The sequence below is a fragment of the Protopterus annectens genome, chromosome 3.part1 (genome assembly GCF_019279795.1).
Source record: "Protopterus annectens isolate FY-2018-M chromosome 3.part1, PAN1.0, whole genome shotgun sequence".
NCBI classification, from domain to species: domain Eukaryota; kingdom Metazoa; phylum Chordata; order Ceratodontiformes; family Protopteridae; genus Protopterus; species Protopterus annectens.
Genome location: NC_056732.1, coordinates 1,896,549,627 through 1,896,564,879, shown reverse-complemented (window position 1 = coordinate 1,896,564,879; position 15,253 = coordinate 1,896,549,627). Strand labels below are relative to the sequence as shown.

At 43.9% G+C, this 15,253-nt stretch overlaps 1 protein-coding gene across 2 annotated transcripts in view; it reads right to left on the bottom strand.

Annotated features, from left to right (window-relative positions):
• Positions 1-15,253, bottom strand: part of LOC122798813 — a 2,048,867-nt gene that overhangs the window by 1,490,246 nt on the left and 543,368 nt on the right. The gene's annotated exons all lie outside the window — the stretch shown is intronic.

The following is a 15,253-nucleotide window of genomic DNA, read 5'->3' as shown; positions in this document are numbered from 1 at the left end:
GTTTCGGTTCCCCACCACCTACCAAGCATCTAACCACCACCGTGACTATGTTCAACTGTTCCCCATTTCCAAGATAAGAACGAGTCATGGCTTGGCAACTGCCATCAAGGCAGCTATGAGAATTTTTTTCTGTTTTTGACCCTAACCTCTCAGCTGGTGGCTGAAATACATGGTTACAAATGTAATAGCCATTTCTTTCCCTGTGAACATGAACAATCACAAGAACACAATCTGGACTTAGCTTAATGCAGCCAAATGTTCTACCCAGCCAATACTCTGCATGCTGTGCACCCCTCTATCTTGCAGATGCCATCATTGTAGCAGGCTGGGCTCTCTCTCCCTTCCCTAGGATTGGGAAGCTGGCATTGGCTGCTCAATCCCACACTCCCCTATCAGATCCTCCAGTTCCTGGGCATCTCCCTGAGCCTAGGTCATCTGGGTGACAGTTGGGGCATCATTTCACTGTGCCACACACCCTTTTTGTGATAAAAAATACCCAGCAAACACAAATTGCAACATACTACAAGGGGCTTGCCACCAAGATTTGCCTTAAGAAGCACTACAAAAGAAGACTGCAGATTTACTAGACAATGTGCATACATATATTCCATGGGCCTAAAATACTGCAACATGCTAGTAAAAGGCCAGTACCGCCTATAATATTGGTTTCAGACTAATGTTCCCTGGAAAAAATAACATTCTAAATACACAATAAGAATCAATAAAACAAAAATTCCCTGAAGGAAAAAATAACGAATATGTGACTGACAATCACTTTGTCGATTGATTGACATTTGTGCGAAACTGCATTCGGCAGAACTGAAATGACGAATGCCACAATGTCGAACCTTACAATAGCAAGCATTCCCAGTTGTAAGGTTTGACATTGTGGTGCAGATTGCACTATAGGGGGATCGGGAAATGTACCCTTTTTCCCTCACTGTAGTGGGATTTCGGCATTTGTATATACAAGTAGGAGGAGTGTGGGGGGCTTGCCCCCCTGCAAAAGTGTTTTGCTAATGTTGAGTAGAAGTGTAGCATTTCAGTAAAGTCGACATTTTTGAAATTTTGACTTTATTAAAATGCTGCCTTCGACATTTTTTTTGTTTGGTGTTGAGATTTCCGAACATGTGATTCGGACATCTTAACACTCGAAAGGAGCAGATTCTAGTATGTGATAGTAAACCCCAATATGCATATCTAAGTGTCTATAAACATGCTAAAAGTTTCATTCCATCTAAAACAGGAAGAAGCAAGCAAATACCAAGAGAAAATGGACAATAGCATGTCAACAGCTACTACAACAGCGGAGATGCATGCTACAACAAATAAAATTCTTGAGGTAATAAAAAATAATTCATTACTGGACTATGTAAATAAAACACATCAGCTATACATCTAAAGAATCAAAACCAGCAGCAAAGCAACAATAGCAAATACAACAAAGAACAAAGACCAGGAAGCCAATGAATAAAATGTATTCCTCTGTGACGTCTCGGCATACACTGCCTTCTTGGAGTACACACAGTTACTTCACATCACACACTTGGTTTACACATACTACTAAATATGCAATTACATAATGAAGTCATCAGTTAATACCATGAAACACAAAGTATTTAAAGTAACACATACCAATTAAAATCAACATTCATACCCTTTGGAAACAAAGTATTAAACTTTAAAACATACACGGATTCTTTATAAAGTTTACTCTTGCTGACGCACCCCCCCCCCCCCAAAACTCTTTTTCTAAAATTGTGGCTTGTAAACCATGGACAGAACTACCATATGCGTCCAAAAAATGTTGCGCCGCTGAACTCTGTTCCTTTTTATTTAATATATCACAAACATGTTCTAATAGCCTTATTTTAAAAGCCCTTTTGGACTCACCTACATAAAACGTATTACAAGGTAAATCATGTCTCCTAAACCTGATAGACTTCTTTGCAGCACGCACTCAGGTCACTCCACAACAAATACAAATATGACTCTGTAATTGTTCATGTTGGTGTGAATGACCTGAGACATACCTCCCTGGACTACATGAAAAGAGACATGGAGGAGCTCTCTGATCTTGTAGCCCAGGCAAGTATGACCCTAGCCCCGAGTAGCATCCTGCCATCACCCAGAAAGATACCACAGTACAAAGACAAAATGAGCGACTTCAACAACTGGCTAAGCTTCTGGTGTCATTCTAAGGGGATCCAGTATCTGTCTGCCTGGGATGACATGATCGACAGACCACGATGCTTTGCAAGAGATGGCCTGCACCTGTCGCCCTTGGGATTCCGGACACTGGGTAAGGCTCTTGCACCCCTATAGTACCTTTTTTAGGCAAGGATCAAATGACAAATTCACCACCTTAACAGATACAAGCAAGCAAAATCTAAGGGCAATGCTATTCAACACTAGAAGTCTAAACCTCAAAATGCATTCACTCAAGGCACTCCTTAAAATGGAGAACATAGACATCCGTGCACTGACAGAGACCTGGTTCAAGGCTTCTGAGAGTACCCCTGCATTACCAGGCTGTAATTCATACCACACCTTTCGGCCACCTACCTGGACCGAAAAAATAAAGGCGGAGGCGTGTCCATATTCATTAAGGATATCCACACCTCCAGGCTAGCTGCTCAGCATAATGCATCCAAGATTATCCAAGTGCAATTAACTCTGTGCAAGACTGTAATCCAAATTGTAGCTTGCTAAAGATCCCCCACCATGCCCCAGGATTCCCACACCTCATTTCTTGATACAATGGAAAATATTAGGGTACCACCTAACACCCTAATAATGGGCGATTTCAACTACCCCACCATTAACTGGGAAAACTACTCATGTACCAACTCTTTTGCTCAATGTTTTCTGGAATTCATAAATTCCAACGCCTTGGAACAACTTATCCACACCCACACCAGGGGTCAATTCCTCGTTGGTTAGATCCGACCACAAGTTAATCACACTAGACATCCACATCGCGCTCCTGCCCCCACCCCCCATTAGGGAAACCTCCGTAAAAAATATCCCCAAAGCCAACTTCAAGCTTCTTAAGGCAAAAGTGGCAAACTTCATGACACCCATGCAGATGGACAGCAGAGGTAAGACCTGCTGAATCCTACGCAAATGCACTTTATAAGCACTTAAATGAGTGCAAGGATCGTGCTATCCCTAACAGAACCAAGATGCTATCCTCCAAAAAAAAGAAGCCAACCTGGTGGTCCCCTGCCATAAACAAACTCTACAACAAAGTAAAGAAACTGCTCCAAAAAGAGAGTAAAATACCATGATTGGAGGAACTCCCTGGTCAGTCTCATTAAGAAGCTGAGATCCCTCATAAAATCCTCCAAAGCTAGTTACGAAAACAAAATCACCACTGATTCTAAAGACAGCAACAAAGCATTCTATAGCTATGTCAAGAATCTCAATGGCAACACTCAGATCTGCTCTGAGTTACAGCACAAAGGCACTAAATATACAGAATCAACTGATATTGCCAACATCCTGGCAGATAGGTTCAGTGCAAACTTTACCCCCCTCTCATCCCCTAAAAGGCCCATCTCTACATCAAAAGAATACAAAGTTCCTATAATCATGGCTGCACAGGTAAAAAACACACTCTCCAAAGCCAAGAACACAGCATCCATGGGACCAGACAACATCCCAGGATGCGTTCTACACGATCTACAGAATGAACTGGCACCCCACCTAAGCACCATATTCAATCATAGCCTCACCTCAGGCTTTGTGGCCAATGAATGGCACACAGCGATGGATATCCTATTCCACAAAGGGGGAGCCACCACAGACCCCAGGAAAGTACAGTTTTGTACACTTACCATAAATGCAGATGTTCGAGTGTATTCACTGTTGCAGTCATTACATTTGGGTTATCTGCCTATAGGTAGCCCTCAGCCGGCCTGAATACAAGTCTTGGATTCCTGCGTCTGATGCGGTCTCTTCTTCCATGACGTCAGGTCATCAGGGGTATAAACCATGCAGATGACGCCATTACATCAGTTTTTCTTGCCCCATATGTCAGGTGCCCCCATAAAGGAAAGCAATTATATGTTAGTTTACACCTCCAACAAAAAGCAAATACACCAGAAAAAGTACAGTTGTGTACACTTGCCATAAATGTAGATGTTTGAGTGTATTCACTGTTGCAGTCATTACATTTGGGTTATCTGCTTGCAGGTAGCCCTCATTCGGCCTGATTAACAAAGTCTTGGGTCGTGCATTGGTTGCTGTCCCTTCTTCCATGATGTCAGGACATCAGGGGCATAAAACATGCAGCCGACGCCATTACATCAGTTTTTCTTGCCCCAGATGTCAGGTGCCCCCCTAATGGGAAGTAAATATAAAAGTACAAGGATATACCTCCAACAAAAAAGCAAATATACCAAAAAGGCTTTTAAGGAAAGTAGAGGTATAACCAAAAGAAGTTAGGGGGCTGGAGGGAGGTTAACCAGGACTGCAACAGTGAATACACTCTAACATCTACATTTATGGTAAGTGTACACAACTGTACTATGTTCTTCGCGTTTCACTGTTGCAGTCATTACATTTGGGTAGATTCCCAAAGCTATGGTTGGGAGGAGGAATTTAGATAGCATTAGGGCCAGCTATAAGGCCCTGCAAGACTGCAGTGGCAAAGCTAGCTCTGGATTTAGAAAAAATTGGCAAATGATAATGCTTGGTGAAAGTATGTACAGAACGCCAAGTAGTTGCTTCAGGGATGTCCCTGGGTAGGTACGTGTCTGAGAAAGGCTGTAGAGGTAGATGCAGCCCTGGTGGAGTGAGGTCTGATCCCCTGGGGGACAGGTTTTCCATGGTGCTTATAGCAGAAATGAATGCAATGGCTTATCCATTTAGAAATGGTTTGCTTTGAAATAGCCTTCTCCTCTGCCCCTGCAGCAAATGCTACCAGCAGCAGTTCAGATTTCCTTTGAGGTTTAGTCCTGTCCAAGTATAATAAGTTGTCTGTGCACATCTAAGGAATGCAGTATCCGTTCTCCTTTATTCTGTGGATTGGGAAAGAAGGTTGGCAAATGAATGGACTGATTAAGAGCCACACTGGATACCACCTTTGGCATGAAGGATGGATTGGTTCTGAGGGACACCCTGTCTGCATGAAAGATGATGAAAAGGCTCCACTGCCATAAGGGCCTGTAATTCAGACACCCTTCTAGCTGAAGTGATTGCTAAAAGGAAAGCTGTTTTCCAAAAAATAAATTTTAAGTCTGCAGTAGCAGCTGGCTCGAAAGGAGGTAGAGTGAATTTCTCCAAGACAAAGTCAAGGTTCCAGGCTGGGGTTGGAGCTCTCCTGGGTGGTCTCAAATTTTTGGCCCCTCGGAGGAACTGCTTGAGCAGTGGATGAGAGAAGGAAGGTTCTCTGTTACACTGAGCAGAAATGGCTGAGGCGTGGATTCTAATGGAAGAAAAAAGACAGGCCCTTGTGAAGCATCTCAGTTAAATATTGCAAAATCTGAGGTAATTTGGGCGCTGCTGTGCTCATCCGTTGAGATTGGTTCCCGGCACCGAATCTTTTCCATTTTTCAGCATAGGATTTTCTAGTACTAGGCCCCCTTGCCTCCAAAATGATATCCATCACAGGTTTGATGAGGGATGGTAAAGGAGAGATTAAGCAATTAGCCAGGCAGCAAGGTTCGGTGTTAGAAGCTGGGGGTGCAGAATCTGGTTCTCCTATTGAGACAGCAGGGAAGGAGTCTGAGGCAGGTGCCATGTAGATAACCATAACACACTGCGCAGGAGTGGGTACCAGTGTTGGCATGCCAGTCTGGAGTAATCAAAATCATCCATGGTTTGTCCTGTTTGATTTTTAGTAGTACTTTGGAGAGCAGAGGCAGAGGGAGAAGCATAGACTGATAGTTTTTTCCAGCTGAAGGACAGAGCATCCACTTTCCAGGCTTGTTTGTGGGGAGTCCTTGTGCAAAATTTGTCCAATTGGTAGTTCTGGGGAAAGGCAAACAGTTCTATATCTGGGCTCCCCCATTTGCTTGTCAACATGTTGAAAATCCTTGGTTCCAGTTTCCACTCATGGGTCCATGAGGTTTCTGCTTAGTCCATCTGCCAGTGTATTTACTTTTCTAGGTGCACTTGGTAGCTCAAGGCTGTGTTCCACAATGCCATGGGCTAGTCTGCAGAGGTGGTAAGAAATGTGTACCCCCACTGCTTGTTTATGTACCACATAAAGTACAGTTGTGTACCTACCATAAATGTAGATGTTAGAGTGTATTCACTGTTGCAGTCATTACACTTGGGTTATCCTGCTGGCAGGCTACCCGCAGTCGGCCTGAATTCCAAAGTCTTGGTCCGGCGTCGGTTGCTGTCGCCTCTTCCCTGACGTCAGTGCGCCAGGGGTATAAAAGATGCAGCCAATGCCATTTTCTTCAGTTTTTCTTGCCCCAGATGTCAGGTGCCCCCAAAAGGGTAGGCTAAAAAACAATGCTAATAAAAACATGCACTAAAATAAACAATACCTTCATCTACAAGCAAATACACCACATAGGTTGTATAGGATAGAGAAGTACAGATGAGTCCCAGCAAAGAAAGGGGGATGGTGGGTGGGTAACCTGGACTGCAACAGTGAATACACTCGAACATCTACATTTATGGTGGTACACAACTGTACTATGTTCGTGTTTCACTGTTGCAGTCATTACACTTGGGTTGAATCCCAAAGCGGAGGTTGGGCGGCTTGGCCTAAATAGAATTAGGAGTGGGTATAAGGCCCTGCAAGACTGCAGTGGCAAAGCCTGCTCTGGATTCAGAGTAAAGAGGCAAGTGGTAGAGCTTAGTAAAAGTGTGCACTGAAGTCCAAGTTGCAGCCTCCAAAATATCCTTGGTTGGTAACTCCTCTGAGCAAGGCTGCTGAGGTGGCTGGTGCACTGGCAGAATGTGGTCTAATGCCCTTAGGCACTGATTTACCATGTTGTGAATAGCAGAAACGAATAAAGTGTCCTATCCATTTTGAAATAGTCTGCTTTGAGATGGACTTTCCTTGTGATCCTGCAGCATATGCCACTAAAAGTTGCTCAGTCTTTCTGAAAGCTTTAGTTTTGTCCAAGCAGAAGCGTAGCTGTCTGTGTATGTCCAAAGAATGCAGAAGTCTCTCCCCTTTATTCTGCGGGCTTGGGTAAAAAAAAGTAGGCAAATGAATGGTTTGGTTGAGACCCACACTGGACACTACCTTAGGCATAAATGTTGGGTTTGTCCTTGGAGAAACCCTGTCTAGATGGAAGATTATAAAAGGTTCCACAGCCGTTAATGCCTGTAACTCTGAGACTCTTCTTGCTGAAGTTATTGCTAGGAGCAGAGCTGTTTTCCATAAGAATTTTATCATCTCAGTTGTATTGGCTGGCTCAAAAGGAGGCAGTGTGAGTTTTTCCAAGACAAAATTGAGGTCCCATGCAGGTATTGGTGCTCTCCTTGGAGGTCTTATGTTTTTGGCCCCCCTGAGGAGCTGCCTAAGCAATGGATATGAAAAAATAGGTGGGTCTGTACTGTAATGAGCTGAAATGGAAGAGGCATGGATCTTAATTGATGAGAAGGATAGGCCTTTGTACAGCATCTCGGTTAGATGTTGTAAAATCTGAGGAATATTTGGAACAAGCGTGTCAATTCCTTGTGCCGGTTTCCAAGCACAGAATCTCTTCCATTTTTCTGCATAAGATTTTCTGGTGCTGGGCCTCCTGGCCTCCAAAATGACATCCATAACCGCTTTAGAGAGAGGTGTATTCTGAATGGTTACAGTATCCGCCCTGCAGCTAGATTTAGAGTTCCGAGTTGGCTGTGCAGGATCCAATTGTTTTTTGGGTCAGTAAAGGAGGAATTTGAGGCAATGTCCAGGCTGGGTCTTGGGACAAGCTCCTTAGGACTGGGTACCAGTGTTAGCGTGGGCAATCCGGGGCAATCAGTATAATTTGCGGCTTCTCTTGTCTGACCTTTAGGAGTAACTCCTGGAGGAAATGCATATACTGTAAAGGTTGTTCCAGCTGAATGACAAAGCATCCACTTTCCATGCTTGTTTGTGATGAGTCCTTGTGCAGAATCTCTGAAGTTGGCAGTTGTGAGGGGAGGCAAAAATATCTATGTCTGGGCGTCCCCATTTCCTTGTTAGCATGCTGAAGATTTGTGGATCTAGTTTCCACTCGTGAGGGTCCATAAGGTTTCTGCTTAGTTCTGCCAGAGCATTTGTTTTTCCTGGCAGGAATTGTGCTTGCAGGTGTACTTGGTAAGCCGATGCTGTGTTCCACAAAATCATGGCTTGTCTGCAGAAGGGGTAGGAATGTGTGCCTCCCTGCTTGTTTATGTACCACATGACTGTGGTGTTGTCCGTCTTTATCAGCAGCTGTCCTGGATGAAGTAGGTCCTTGAAGGCTGTCAGGGCATTTTGTACAGCTAGCATCTCTTTTTCATTGATATGTAGATGCCTTTGGCTTGGGGGCCATGTGCCCTGAATACATTTTCCTGCCATGTGGGCCCTCCAGGAATAATCTGATGCATCTGTTGTTAGTGTTTGCCTGGCTGTGGGTAAAGTGAATGGCTGTCCCTTGTTGTGGTGACAGGCCTGTGCCCACCATCAAAAATAGAAGTTATGTTCTTACCATAACGTTCCATGTTAGTTGTCTTCTTCTCGCCTTCTTTCTTGCTGGATGGGTTCGGAGTCGACCTCGGCGCCGACTCGGCCACTCTAAAAGCTCAAGAGTTGGTTCCACCGGCTCGAGGCTCCCCTTATATCCCACAATGCTAGGCGGTATTACCTCAGATCTCGTTTGTAAGCTATGCCCAGCCAAAAACAACTCCAGAACCACTGGAAAAGGGAAAAACCCACCTCTATAAAAGGAAGGGAAGAAGGTGACCTGAAAACCTGATGAAGGAATATATGCACAGAATAGCATATACCTATATACAATAGAGGTGGTAGAAAGAGAGGTCACAATCAAACTCCTCTAGGTCTGTCCAGGCTAGGGGAAGGAGGGGGGCATAAGAAAGAAGGCGAGAAGAAGACAACCAACATGGAACGTTATGGTAAGAACATAACTTCTATATGTTAAGTTGTCCATCTCGCTTCATTCTTGCTGGATGGGACCGCCCCTAGCACCTTGTCCCGGTGGCCTATCGGAACAGCCTCTTGAGAACAGTGGAACCAAAGTTAGCTCTATGTCTAGAAGCTAAATCCAACTTATAATGAGAAATGAAAGTGTGAGGAGTAGCCCAAGTAGCCGCTGCACAAATGGTGTCAATAGGCAGCCTGTCTTGGAAGGCTATAGAAGTAGCCAAAGCTCTGGTGGAGTGGGCCTTAGGTTTGTTAGGCAGCTTTTGGTGTCTAATTTCATAAGCAAAGGAAATCAGAGATGTTAGCCATCTGGAGAGTGATACCTTCGAAACTGAAAGTCCCTTTCTGCCCTTCTGCATAAGAGACAAACAACTGGTCAGTTTTCCTGACCTGTTTGGTTCTATCCAAATAATACCTTAACTGACTATGAACATCTAGCCAATGCAATTTTTGTTCAGACCTGTTAGAAAAGTTAGGAAAAAACACAGGGAGGTCAATGCTTTGATTTAGGTTAGACGCAGAGGCTACTTTAGGTAAAAAGGATGGATTGGTTCGTAAGGACACCCTGTCTTTATGAAACAATATCACAAAAAATGTAGTATTCCACTGAGAACAAAAATCAAGGTTCCGTATACACAGACAAAAATACTTCTTTAATCACAAAATAATGACAATTCCAACTGAATGAGCGCTTTCGTCTGCCCAAAGCAGACTTCATCAGAATACTGAATCTAAGGTGCCTCTGGTTTTTATACAATTTTTTAAAAAGTAATTAATCAATGAATAGCTAATTGAACCAATAATTAGGTAACAATTAAACAATTTTACAATTTTAAATGAATTTAAAGAAAAACACTTTTGATGAATAGGTTAACCCCTAGTTAACCATGTTGTTTAATTTAGTAATAACATTTTAAAGTGCATATGTGCCTAAAAGATTGTTGTTATATTTGAAAATCAGTAATTAATTTTGTAAAAAGTTGTTGCAAAAATAATTAATGTTAAACAGGGGTGAATGTAACCTGTTGAAAAATATATACAATAAAAATAATAATAATGAATAAATCCATTGTTAAAATAAAAATTTTCTGTTTGAGTTAAAAATATGTATAACTATTCTGTATTCTAAAATATTGTTGTTAAAAAACATATATGTTGTTATATATAAAAAATATCTTATAAAAAAGGTTTTGTATATATTATATAGACATAAAAATTATGTACACATGTGTTATATATATATAGGTTATGAACTTAATAAAGGTTAATATTTAATAAATACATAAATATAAAACAACTAAGGTAATCACAACTCTTGTCAATATATTGTGCAATAATAACAGCAAACAAGTGATCTACGCCTGAGTGTGGTGGTGTGACCATATATAATTCTATTTTAAGATTTTAACAACAATATTTTAGAATACAGAATAGTTATACATATTTTTAACTCAAACAGAATTTTTTTATTTTAACAATGGATTTATTCATTATTATTACTTTTATTGTATATATTTTTCAACAGGTTACATTCACCCCTGTTTAACATTAATTATTTTTGCAACAACTTTTTACAAAATTAATTACTGATTAATTACTGATTTTCAAATATAACAATCTTTTAGGCACATATGCACTTTAAAATGTTATTACTAAATTAAACAACATGGTTAACTAGGGGTTAACCTATTCATCAAAAGTGTTTTTCTTTAAATTCATTTAAAATTGTAAAATTGTTTAATTGTTACCTAATTATTGGTTCAATTAGCTATTCATTGATTAATTACTTTTTAAAAAATTGTATAAAAACCAGAGGCACCTTAGATTCAGTATTCTGATGAAGTCTGCTTTGGGCAGACGAAAGCGCTCATTCAGTTGGAATTGTCATTATTTTGTGATTAAAGAAGTATTTTTGTCTGTGTATACGGAACCTTGATTTTTGTTCTTTATGAAACAATAGATTCGGTGGTCGACTGCTGAGTGCATGAAGTTCTGAGACCCTTCTAGCTGAAGTAATGGCTACCAGAAAGAGAGTCTTCCAGGATAGCAATTTCAATGAACAGGAAGCTGCAGGTTCGAAAGGGGGAAGAATCAAAGATGTGAGAACTAAATTAAGGTCCCAAGAAGGAGGAGGATTTCTTATAGGAGGTCTGAGAAGAAAAACTCCCTTCAAAAAAGCTTTGCAAAGCTTGTGAGACATGATGGCAGAATCTGAGATGCCCACATGAAAGTTAGAAATAGCTGCCAATTGAACTTTAAGAGTAGAAGGAGATGAACCTGCATGGAAGAGTTCAGCTAGAAAATCAAGGACTATTTGGATGGAAGCAGTGAAAGGATGTATGTCCCTTCCTTGAGCCCAATAGGCAAAACGTTTCCACTTACTAAGATAAATCTTCCGAGTGGAAGATTTATGGGAAGCTATCAAAATATCTCGAACAGAGTGAGATATTTGAGGAAGCCTGGCTAAGGTTGGAATTGGAGGAACCAAGCAGTGAGGTTCAGAGAGGGGAGGGAGCGATGTAACTGACCCGATTGATGGATCAAAAGATCTGGAACTAGGTCCAGATGCCAAGGTTGCTCCAACAGAAATTGATGTAGAAAGGGGAACCAAACCTGTCGAGGCCAGTAAGGAGAAATGAGGATCAATGAGGCCTTCTGAGCGATAGCTTTCTGTATCACTTGAGAGATTAGTGGGAAGGGAGGAAATGCATACAGAAGTCCCCGGGGCCAAACTTGGACTAGAGCGTCTCTGCTGGGCTGGCCTGGTAACGGGAATAGGGTGAAATAATCTCTGCACTTGCTGTTTTGGGGAGTAGCAAAAAGGTCGCAGCAAGGCTGACCCCACTTGAGAAAAATTTTCTCCAGAATAGAATCTTTCAGAGACCACTCGTGAGGCATGAGTATAGCTCTGCTCAACTTGTCCGCGATTAGATTGGACTTCCCGGGGATGTGCGTTGCTATCAGAAACCGCTGAGAAGAAATCGCCCATTGCCACAGTCTGAGTGCTTCTCGACATAGGGGATAGGACCTGGTTCCGCCTTGTTTGTTGATATACCACACTACAGACATATTGTCCGTCTGGATTGCTATCGTTCCCAAGGGAAGAGAGTCTTGAAGGGCTTGCAACGCTAAAAGCACTGCTCTCATCTCTAGAACATTTATATGCAAGTGGCATTCGTATGGTTGCCATATGCCCTGGACTGTTCTGCCCTGATAATGCCCCCCCCCACCCGATCAGGGAGGCGTCCGTTGTCAGAGTAGCAACCGGAGGGGGAAGGACAAAGGGTCTTCCCAGGAAGAGCTGAGGGGAAGAAATCCACCAAAGAAGATGATTCTTGCATGCTTGCGTAATCATAATGGTGTGGGACATCGGAAGTTGCTGGTACGACCATTGTGTGAAGAGCATCCATTGAAGGATTCTCATGTGGAATCTGGCTAATAGAAGTAGAGGGATAGCAGCCGCCATAATCCCCAGTACTTTCAGAACTAATCTGGCTTTGACTCTGTTGCTGTGGAAGAGAAGGGAGACCAGTTTGCGTATGTCTGCTATTCTTTGGTCTGTTAGTCTCGCAGACATGTTGACTGTGTCTAGATTTGCCTATGAAGGTAATAGCACAAGGCGACAAAACAGACTTTTCGCAATTTATTGAGATGCCTAACTTTTGACAAATGCGAAAGGTGTAGTCTCTGGCCATTAGAAGAAGATGCTTGGTAGGAGCTGTGAGGAGCCAGTCGTCCAAATATGGAAACACCTGGAATCCTTGACGTCTCAGGTGAGAAGCTACCACTGCCATGCATTTGGTAAACACCAAATAGTGTGTATTATAACAGTGGTGAGACCAAAGGGCAGGGCTCTGAATTGAAAGTGACTGGTTCCCAGCCGGAAGCGGAGAAATCTCCTGGAGCGTCTGTTCATTTTATATGATAGTACGCATCCTGGAGGTCTATAGAGCACATCCAGTTTTCCTTTCCCAAAAGGGGTAGGATGGATTGTAGCGTGACCATCCGAAATCTTGTTTTCTTGACCGACTTGTTCAAGATACTGAGATCCAAAATGGGTCTCCAGTCCCCTGTTTTCTTTAGAACCAAAAAGAATTTGGAGTAGATTCCGGATCCTTGCTGGTCTGCTGGCACTGGCTGAATGGCTCTTTTTGCAAGCAACTTTGATATTTCCAACGCTGCTTGATCCCTTTGAGCGGGTGGAACATCTGGAAGGGATTTTTTTGACTGATTTGGAATACGAAAGAAAGGAATGGAATAGCCTTCGGAAATGATGGACTGTACCCACTTGTCTTGAGTTAGGGATCGCCAGGCTTCTGGGTACAGTGACAATCTTCCCCCGACTGCCTCCGATGGTGGACAGTCGGGCAACACCTCAGGGATGCTGGAAGGGCTTATCGGAAAAAGTTTCTCGATTGCCCTGGTTCTGCGGACCCCCCCCCTGCCTCTAGGGCAACGTCTACCATTATTGTTCCCCCCTCTGCCTCTGGAGGGGAACAGACTCTGTGCGTCAGGCAAAGTCCCTTGAGATTGTTTGCGGAACCACATTTTTCCACCTTTCTGGCCTTTGGGGTAAGGCCTAGAAGGAGTAGAAAAACGGACTCCGACGGCAGAAAGAGTTTTGCCATCCGTCTCGCACCTCGTCAAGGTTTCTTTCACTTGAGGACCAAAGAGAGATGATCCATCAAATGGGGAATTAGTGAAAGACGTTTTAAACGGGTCCGCAAAATTGCATAGTGGCATCCAGGCATGCCGGCGTAAGGCAACACCTGTCCCTGCGGCTCTGCTCGCTCCATCAGCCGCATATGAAAGGAGGCGCATGGAGGAGTTAGCTATAGAGTTTAGGGTAGCCAGCTGAGCATTCATCTTGTCCTGAAAACCCGCAGCTGTAGGATCCTTCAACATCTCACTCGCTTCCTTGATCAAATCTCTTTGAAGACGAGTGAAATGGCATAGGTAGTTCAGCGAACGCATAGCAAAGGTCGCTGACGAAAACATCCGCTTCCCGTACCTGTCCATAGACCTAGATTCCTTGTTAGGAGGATGGACAGGCACCGAAGGATCAGCTAGTTCCTTCTTAGTGGCAGCAGCTACCACCATAGCATCCACAGAAACTCCCTTGGTCAGAAATTGCTTATCTGCTGGTGCTGTGATAAACTTTGAAAGTCTCCTGGGGGTGGGGTCCACTGAGTCAGGAGCCGCCCAAGCCTTTTTTGCTACCACCTGCATGAGGGGGTCAAAGGGGGGGGACACCCAGGAGGTGGAAGGGCGAGAGCCAAACGCCTCAAGATACACAGATTCATCCTCCAAAGGGTTAAGGGCTGGCCAATTTCCCCTCTGTTTCAGGATCTCTAGAATGTCTGCAAAGGAGACAGCTTCAGAAGGGGAACGGGGGGAACCCTCGGAATCCTCTAAATCTGTGTCAGAGGTGACAGACTCAGGTGAGTCTATGTGCTTCCTCTTACACTTTCTCTTCCTAGGGGGCTCCCCTGCCAATTCAGGAGAGGCCTCGGAAGAGGATGAGATCCCCACAGGGGATTCTTGAGGAGCTGGCTCTCTGTGGTCTGGGATGAGGGAGTGAGTAGACATAACCTGAGGCACCGAAGAGGGAGGGGTGGACGAAGCCGACTGTGGAGTTGAACCAGGTTCCAACACACTCTGCATGACCTCGAAAGCACCCCTGTCAGGCAGAGCCAGAGGTCCCCGCTCTGAAAAGCTGAGTACCCCCCTCGGCACCGACAGTGATGGCTCCGAGGCCGATGTTGGAGCCGAACTCACCAGCGCTGAAGCACCGAGAGGGAGAGCGGGGTCGGACAAGGGTCCGATGCCACTCACCCTCTCGGAGCCGACAAGGAAGTCCGCCGAGATTCTTCAAGGGAAGAAACCGGAGCCGACGACGGAACCGAAGACAATTGTATCGGCTCCGACGCTACCACAGTCTCGGTTCAACGCCCGCCCGAGCTCAAAGGAGTCGGAGGAGGAACATTTTGAGGGATAGGGTCAAGCATCGACTGATGAGTCGGGCTCTGAAGCATTTGGGCCAGTGCCTCAGACTTAAGAAGTCGACTCACTACCCTCTGAAGGTCATGATCCGAAAGCCTCGATGATCTAGAGGAGTGAGATCTATGGCTCCGTTCAGACAGCAAGGGAGACGCTGGAGCCGAATGAACG